Source organism: Macrosteles quadrilineatus, unplaced genomic scaffold (genome assembly GCF_028750875.1).
Source record: "Macrosteles quadrilineatus isolate MER2022 unplaced genomic scaffold, UCM_ALF_1.0 Scaffold_30__1_contigs__length_1495292, whole genome shotgun sequence".
In the NCBI taxonomy this organism is placed as follows: domain Eukaryota; kingdom Metazoa; phylum Arthropoda; class Insecta; order Hemiptera; family Cicadellidae; genus Macrosteles; species Macrosteles quadrilineatus.
Genome location: NW_026542623.1, coordinates 987,415 through 997,405, shown reverse-complemented (window position 1 = coordinate 997,405; position 9,991 = coordinate 987,415).

Below are 9,991 nucleotides of genomic sequence, written 5' to 3'. Positions count from 1 at the left end.
TTTTATTAACTACATAACACCATTTTTTTGTTGCATTCATCATGTTTTAAATAGTTCTACGCTACAAATATTGTGCAATAGAACACGACGACACACATTTTGTAAAAATAAACTGTATTTTTTCATGTTATAAAGTGCATTGAAAATACAATAGAAACACGAGAAAATGCACTTTAAAGTTTCTTCACTAACGCCTTTTGTATTCTCAAAAAGGTTACTTTTCAACTGCGATGAATAATACTCGATACACACAGCTTAATAATGTTGGAGAGAAAGGTTTGCCATTGGAAATTGCGTGCCTCGTTGTGAATGCATATTAAAATATTCATCATGTTTTCCTAGATCCGAGATTATTTTCCCTCATACGATATACGACACAAGTATATTTACAAACATTTTATAAAATGCCAGTTTTTCCTTTTACTTTCTCCCCCTATACCATAGTATATAAGAGAAAGTATTGTTTTCGTCAAAATTTTCGAGTTTAAGTATTGAGTGTGTATATCCGTTTTGGGTCCCCCTGGACCCAAAATAGTGGTTTTCGAAGTGATGTGGATGTGTTTGTCTGTGTGTCTGATGTGTACAGAGCTAGGGACTACACTTGTGGTTTCGATTTCGATGAAATTTGGTTTGTAGGTTCTAATCCATGGTATCTTCAGGCATTTTTAATTTTTTTTTAAATGTTTATTTTTTATATTGGTTTACCCATAAAACCCATAAGATAACTGAAAATCGGATTTTCCCAAAAATGGCCCGAACGATTTTTATAAAAGTTTATATGTTGTAGCACTTTAAATTCTGAACAAAATGGTACTACTACCATTTCTGTAAAAAATACAGTTCAAGATATATCGTGAATTATGTAGTTTTTCCATAAAACCCCATAAAATAACGAAAATAGGATTTTAGAAAAAACCGGTTTTGATCTAACTTAGGGGTCCTTAAAATATTGAAAGTTTTTTTTAATTATTTGAAATTTTGATTTTTAATTGGGATTTTCCCATAAAATCCCATAAAATAACGGAAAATTCAGATTTCATCGAAAATAAACCGAATGAAGTTTTTTTTTATTGATATGTTATAGTCCTTTTAATTGTACCCAAAACTGTACAAATTCTATTTCCGTAAAAAATTACGGTTCAAAAGTTATTGTAACTTTTGTTATTTTCCCATAAAAATTATAAAAACAAAACATCTGATTTTTGGGGGAAAGCTGGTTTTGATCAAAATTAATATTTAATGGTATTTATAATTCAATAAAGGTATTAAATTCCCCATTGCTGTAACAATTACGGTTCAAAAGTTATTGCAACGTTTGTGATTTTAACTATAAAATATCATGTTTACTCTCACCGCTTACCCATGATAAGGGTTGTTGACAAGCTTATGGGAGAAAGTATGTGTCAGAATGCTGATACCGTTTATTTTCATGTTAGTACATGGGTTATTTAATAATAAATTAGTTCTAAATACAGTATACTGAATATACTGTATTAAAATATATCATCCAGGCTATACACTCAAAGACTAATATTATAATGAATCGACTCTTTCATCAAGTTTCAAAAATACTCCAACTCTTTTCGTAAACCTTTTCATTCAAAACATGTGAAATGAAATGAAGTCAGAAGTTGTGTAGTTTGAAATAATTCATGCATATTTCAAAGAGAACAGCATAATATATATTCCGAGCTACATTTACTTGACATTTGTTGCCAGAAGTAACTTATGTATGTTCTTTCAGTTGTAAATGCGTCTAGGAACTCCTTTTGAAATATAATATGTTATACTGCAACGGTTCCTAAATCATTTCACTGATTTGCATGTTGTCAAATAAAGTCAGACTCTATCTTAATCTTGTTAAACAAACTCTTTGCTATTTCGAGTTTCTACTTAAAATTGCATTTCAAAACTCTATAAAAATTAAGTGGTTTGAATATTATCATAAAATATTTATACCTGAAGTTCATGTGGTTGGAGCAAAATCAAATTTAAATGTTTTGGTAGATTTAAATCCATTAAAACTCTTTTTCCTACAGTTACCTAACAATGTACATGTTCTCTCACTGATTTGAGAAAGCAAAGTGGCCAATTCACTCATCAGTGAGACAATGTTAACATTGTCTCACTCCAGATTTGCAACGTGAAGGCACGAAATAGTGAGCGCGTAACATGCAGGCAACGTCGTATGCGCGCGAAGTACGTTGGCAGCACTGGCTGTAAATCAGCTGGTCAGCTGTTGTACTGTTGTATTTGTCACTTCACATTAAATGTTATATTAAAAGTTCACTTCTTTTTAAAAATAGGTTATGTTTCTTCACCAATTTATTTGTTTTATGGTAACTGTAGGAAAAGTATAATGTGCAACTCGAGTTCAAAGTACAATTGCCTCACTCGAGAAACCATTCCTCACTCGCCTACGGCTCGTGAGTAAGGATATCTCTCGAGTGAGTCAATTGCTCACTTTTCTCACTAGTTGCACAAATAACTATAGTGGAGTCCATTTACATTAATTAACAAAACTGCTCATCATTTTGGACAATATTGTAAGTGGGAAGACTTCCGTATCTGTTGTCAAAAACAAACTAATGAAAATATCTATCGATATATTGAATAAAACGATCGAATAATCGATATGTTCTTTCAACTGTTTTTGACAACAGATATTACTCATAGTTTACGACATATTTGATCATTAATATTGAACCATCTTCTTTTTAAACAAGAATAACAAAAAAGTAATTTTTAGTTATTTCATATTGAATAATCAAACAATGTAAATCCACGCCAACTTACGCTCTGTGCTATTTTTAATTCAACGCGAGTCTAACATTGGAACGAAAATCACTTGATGAACACAAATCACTCGAGCTGACTGCCGGAATAATTTATTACATTTTCCTGAGAGGAATTAGTTTAAAAGCATGCAGAGCTACCTATACTAACAATGAAGAAATTTAAAATTAACTAATTTTATGTAATCCATAAAACAATTCATGCATCTTCGTTGTATTCATTTGTCCTCCACAGCATACCTGCAGACTGAGTGAATTTCCAATTGCCTTGGTGGATTTTCACTTAAATATTTCCAAAAAGTTGTTGATTTATTCGTTATATAAATTACATTAAGTTCTATGATTTGTTAGGTTATGCACTATAAAGTATGTTTTTTTTTTATTATATTAGCCTAACATAAAATAGACAATTTAGCCAAATTTGATAAATAAATATCAATAAACAAGCAAAATGCAATAGATTATTCATTCTCCATAAGAAAAGAAACGTTTATTGCAATATTCTTTGTAACGATCATACATACAAAAACCCTTTACTACATTATTTGTTTTATAAACTCTACAAAACGGATTGTTTAATGATGCTTTTTAATAAACTTGTTCGAACTTAGGTTTACACGTTTGTACCAAATTTGATCAAAATCGGATGGTTTTTACTCGAATTATCGTGCTCAATTATATATAATAAATGACATTTTTAACTGATGGATGTTTGCCTGCGAATACTTAAAAACGAAAAACTATATCGGTCCCGGGTCCAAGTCTCGCCATGGGACTTGCGGCAATAACTAATTGTCTATTAATGTTTATTTTTATAATGAATCAATGAAATGTTTTTCCCTGGGTTTTTTGAAATAAATAAAAATAAATGGCAAAACCCTTTAATTATCTTCCACATGGTGTATATGTATATTATAAACCCATAGTTTGTTTACATTTGCCACTAAACCAATTGGAATCTTTCCTTAAAACCATTTCCGATTGTAATTGTAAATTATTAAAACTATATAATTTTAAAACAACATCCTTTAGATCTACTCTTGTCATTAATTCAAGAGAAATTTTAGTAGGAAATGCATATAAGCTATACTGACACTATTAGGCCTACTAAACACTACAGCCACTATAGTATATCCATAATACTGGTTATGTCATTAAAGAGAAGGTCTAACGCAGTATTGTGGTATATAGAGGCATGATGATATGCTTGGGATTATGTCGAACACAGCAGAGGCCATGAAACTGTTAGTTACATTAGACAAGGTGTAACATAGAGGCTAACAATGCTTGTACTTGTAGTACATTGACGGACCAACCTACATTTTACAACAAACCATTATATCATTAACGGGTGTGAATTCTGAAATAAATGTAAACAATGAATATTAAAATGTTTTATGAAATGAGTTTTAATCACTCTAAATCCAGTATACAAGGAGACATTTGAAAACACATATCACATATCATATAACTAAGTGATAATGCCACAACCTATAAGTCTAGCCTGAAGTAATGTGAAAACTACCCTGGGATAGTGCCTAGCGTCCTAGCAAAAAGAAGTAGACCTAAGTCGTTATTATTCAAAATATGTAAAAAAACTGAAATCGAAGTAGATTCGAATGAGAATATTATCATGAAATATTAACGATATCATTTGATTTATAGGCTATATTGCAACGTCATGTTCTGGCGTCACTCCAGTTACAATATCAAGATACTCTAAAGGCTTATCCTCTACTGAAGAGGATTTAAGATATCATGTTGGAAATATGAACCTTACGTTGTGAATTTCTTATTACACTTGTATGGTTAAACTTGCGCTGCTCATTTTATATGGCAGTTTACCCATGTACCGTACATAATGTACAAAATCAAAGCCTTAACTATCTTATTAGAGAACTATTGACTCGTTTGAAAATAAAAGGCATAATCGTGGAAAAAATATTCATTAGATTAAATAATAATGCAAAATTGAATAGACAGGTTAGAGGTACTAGAATATTTAACTATAAAAGAATAGTACTTCTTTAGTATTCATCCAAATTTACTACCTTTCAAATCCACGCTATTCAATGAAGGGCGTTTTCTCACGTCATTTTTATTTGTTGTATCATTGGGGCTTAAAATTAAAAGATTGGAGATAACTAAGTAAATATTTACTTTACAACATTCTTTTTAATTTTTTTTTCATTTAATCTTTATTTAGATAAAAAAAATGATTGCGACCTAGATGGAATAGAGAAATAATAACACCATATGAGTACTCAATATTATACAACTTGAAATCTATTTAAATTAATTGGCACGTACATTGAAAGCCACGCTAAGATTTTCTGCACATTACCAAATCACGTATTCAGATGTGCATGTGACATTAATGCTTTACTAGTAATTACAGTTGGAGTCAGTAATCCCCAACATAAATCCTCATGTGTCACACATATTAGCAGCTTCATGCGGGCTGGTCCATCGTTGACGTGTTTATGCTACTGTGTTGCATATATTTGTGGTATGATTTATCAATAATTTATTCTTTGTTACGGATAAATATTTAATGTAGATTTGTTATATATTATTGTGTATAGCGTTCATGCACCATAGACTTGCCACAGAATATTTTTTCTAGTATTGTAAAGGTCCTCAAAGTAAAAAGAAATTTATAAATATGTATATTAAAGAACACGTATTTCTAATTTTTACTTTTTATTTTCTCTTATCCAACAACGCACCAAAGAATCTCTATGGACAGTGCGACGCACACGTAAGTCCCTTATCTGCACACAAGAAACATCTATTGTGCGCAGTCGGAAAAGAAGGAGGAAAAACTCCTTTCCCGAAACGAGATTGAAGGAAGATTAATGCAAAGAAAGACGAAATATTTAAACACAAATCCAAATACAAGGAAAACTTGACCTCAAAGATAGTTGGAAGCATAAATAGAAGATTCTCCTAACCCGGTCAGTCGCCTCATACGAAAAATTGGGGAAGGCTTGGTTCCTGTTCTAGCCCTGGTAAAACGCATAGTGTTGATAAAATATTAATAAATAAGTATTTATAAATTTTAAAAATAGACATTACTAGCATTTCTGGTTTGATAATATCCACTTATTCAATCCAATCACTGGTGTAATAAATTACTTGTCCAGGTACTCCCTTGACATATAACTATCTTAAAATAGAACTTCTACTAATACCACTACTTCTGTAGTAACTATCTTCAGATAGGGCACATAGGAGTAAGATGTATACTTAATCTTACTTCTCTGTGGATAGTGATACTAGGAGTTATTTGGTATATTGGTAGAGCACGGTGCTTCGGAGCTCAAGGTCTCGGGTTCAAATCCCGGCAATCACCAATGGATTTTATCCATGTGATAATACCGTGACTCTCTAGCCTAGGACTAGCCAAAGTAATGTGTAAAACGGTTCCCAGGTTAAACCTAGAGTCATAGAATGTCCCACATTAAGATAAATTATAAAATTTTATCTTACAAATGTCTCTACGCGTTATTCTAAATAAAATTAAAACGATTAATGAATATAGAGATAATATTAGAGTAGATTTTTAATACTCTTAAAATACTATGAATATGATATTTAATTGGTCTGGATCTACGTAAAAAGACATTAAAGTAATGCGCAGTGTAACTCAAGTTCCAATCTGACATGTGTACTTGCAGCTATTGTATGTGTCGCACATTTGATAGCTACATAAAATCTTATGTTGGTCATCAAAGAAGTGAAATAGCTACTTGGAGCTTGATTCAAGACTCTTTACTTCCATTTTCCTCTACGAGAGACACTATTACAAAAGCGTTGAACTGGGTTTGGTGAAATCCTTGTCCTATATTGGTGTTATATGATCTCTATTTCCTTATATACCGTTACGAAGCTGCAAGAAGACCTTATCGAACTCTTAAGTTATAAATTCAAAGAATTTTGAAATCTTTTAAATTTCTTCAATTCTTTCAATGTAAATCTCTTTCATAGATTTTGTAAAAATACTGAAAAACTACAAAAATCTATATTTATAGTTATTGAGTGTATATGTTTCTTGAAACCTACTCTATACATGCACACTCTTATTTCAGTTAAATTAAGTCTAAAAGAATAGGAATTGGTTATCTTTTTTGAGATCGAACGTTGAGTTCAGTAAAATAAAAAAATCAAGATATATGCTTTTAGTTAAGACCAAGCAATGAAAGTTGGTATTGATAGAAAATTGATGAGTTTCACCTTATGATTGATGACGGTTGTTGAGCAGGTTTTACCATGAGTAGTAATATTAATCACTGTCTAACCTTCATCGTATGAATATAATGTTTAATCTGTAAAATTTCATCCACAAAAAGTCAAATTGTCTAGTAAAGGAACAACAACCCAATTTAATGAATGTTTTTCCTAATTAAAAATTCAGTAGGGAAAACAACATAAGTAGATATAATATGAGGGTTTTACCTCACTTTCGGCGTTTTTGGACTCAGGACTTTTGAAATTTGTTGGCGAAAAAACACCCCAAATAGGTAAAATATGATGGTTTTACCCCATTTTTGGCGTTTTAGAGGCTATATGGGGGCATTTTTTGGTGAAAAAATGTTATTAATACTGAAAAAACAAGCCTGGAAAATGGCTCATTTTTTTGGCCACTTTTTTAAAGACCCGGCTCTCGACACGCGAACTCGGGCGTGCTCCTAACCCATAGGCACACTTCTGATCCCCAGCGATGACAAACTAAAAGTCTTATGAAAAAATGTTTGAAACAAAAATTGAGTAACATCTAATCATCTATACTTTTCCCACTGACAGTTTTTCTCTGACCAAAAAATAAAAAAAATCCTCGCTTACTTACTTTTTCATGTTTACTTAGAGTAACCTTTTTATATTTTCCTTAATTAATAATTACACACTAGCACAAATTAAATTATATTTATATTGTATTAAACAGTAGTTCATGTAGAATTTTAATATATAAATTTCATGCTATAAATATTTTTATTAGAAGCTAGACCAATGTGTAAGTGATAGGACTAGGAGGCGCATCACTTTGAACATCATCACGCCCCCGACACTGCCGTGCTGGCAACACCTGGAGTTTGAAACCATTGTCATTGTTGAAATTATATTATAACATATTCACATACAAAAGAAACTGGTAAATGGTTTAAAATTGTTTAACTTTTTATGCTGTATTATTATGTTGAAACCCATGTACTAGGCTGGAATTTTAGCCGTTTTGTTTTATATCAAGCCTTTTTGAGATATAAGAACTTTTAAACAATAAAGGAGACCTATATTTACTAATGCTGATATTATATTACAATGCATTGGCATACAAATGAAAACAGTTTGATTTATTTGTACTCATATAAAAAAAAAATATAAAATTTTGAGTTATTGGATCCTCTGGTGATTAAATTACAAATTTAGAACATTTATAATGGACTTTTAAAATAATGGAATCAAGTATAGACTTATAACATTTTCATGATAACTGTTTGATTTATTTGTACTCATTTAAAATAATGTTAAAATACTATTTGATTTTTATGTTGTATTATTGTTTTTTTATCAAAAGTTGAAACCAATGTAGTGTGCCTAAATCTTTATTTACTGTTTTGCCGTATCTCAAGCAGTTTTTTTTTTTAAATAAGTATTTTAAAACGATAAAGTCACACCAGTAATGCATGGAGTTTGTAACCATTTCCAACACTGATATTATGTTATAATACATTGTCATACAAATGGAACCATTTAATTTATTTACCAAATGGTACTCATATAAATTTTAGATTTTTAAATTTGTATCCTGTATTATTGTTTTTTTACCAAAAATTGAATTCAATGTAATGTGCCTAAATGTTTATTTACTGTTTTGCCGTATCTCAATCCAATAGATAGAATAGGGCAAAGAGGTGTTTTTTTTATGTTTTACCTATGAGAATAACATGGGGAGATGTTAAGCCACTTTTTAAAAATCATGCTCATTCTCTATATATTTCTATACAAATAATGTCCAACTCCAAAAATATTTCCAATCCCCATTAATCTCTGTATCATGTGAGTTTTGTACCATTTGGTTTGAAATATTTATAAATATAATGTGTTGCTGGAATCCCTTTAAATGGCAAGAAACACGTAGTCTTGAGACCTCTGGTGGATTTTTCCTTGTCTGAACTAAATATTTGTAAAAAAATAAAAAAAAATATGTTTTTTACTCAACTATTTTAGGATCTTGAAACATGTATTACCGAGGAATCAGGCAAATATTTCGTGCCGAAATTATATTTAACCTCATGTGAGGACTAGGAATTGCTATTTAAAATTAGTCCTGCTCCACAGTATTGTTGCAGGCTTGCTTCTCGTCCCAAGTGATGAATTGTGTACAGTTTATGTGTGGTGCAAAGACTGGGTTCTCTTTTTAGTTGTGACCAGCTCATTCCTAAGATTAGTAAGGCATGCTAGATGGTATTCAGTTTGTCTCTCTGAATGTAAGCAAAATATAATATTCAGTTTAGGACTTAAAGTTAATGTCGGATGCGATGCCTCTTTGATTGAAAGTTTGGGTTGTGATGAGCTCAACCCCTATCACTAGTATCAGCAGAGATCCACTGAACAGTATTATTATGTGTTATTGTACTTTGTGTGGATTAATATGTGTTTGGCACAACACACAATCCCACACCTTGCTAATCGTAGTTAGTAGTTTAAGTGGTCAAAGTAGAAGTAGGGAGCATTGACTTTCTACAATCAAAATTGGATATTTAGTTAGAGCCTCAGACTGTAATAAAAAAAAATAGATGAAAATGCAAACTCTAAAGGCCCCGACTGTGTTTTATACTTTCGGGCTGGAACAACCTTTACTTGGAAAATCGTACATAAATTGTTTGTATACATAAGACTCTTGTAGTGAATGTACTCTTCAATGAAAAGACAAAATAAAGATGAAAACTACTTTATGCAAAGAAGAGAAAGTTATTGTGAAGGGTAGCTACAAACAATCGCATTTTAGTGCACAATGAAATTTGCTATAATTATTGGGATTGTTTTGGGTATTTTCTTAGATATTCATTGTGTTTACAGTAATTAATCATAATGGGGATACTATTTATGTTGAGATATACTGATTTAGTTAAAGTGATAAAACGATGACCATCGATAGTGATGGAAAAAGATTTTATTTGTTGAGCAATTGATGT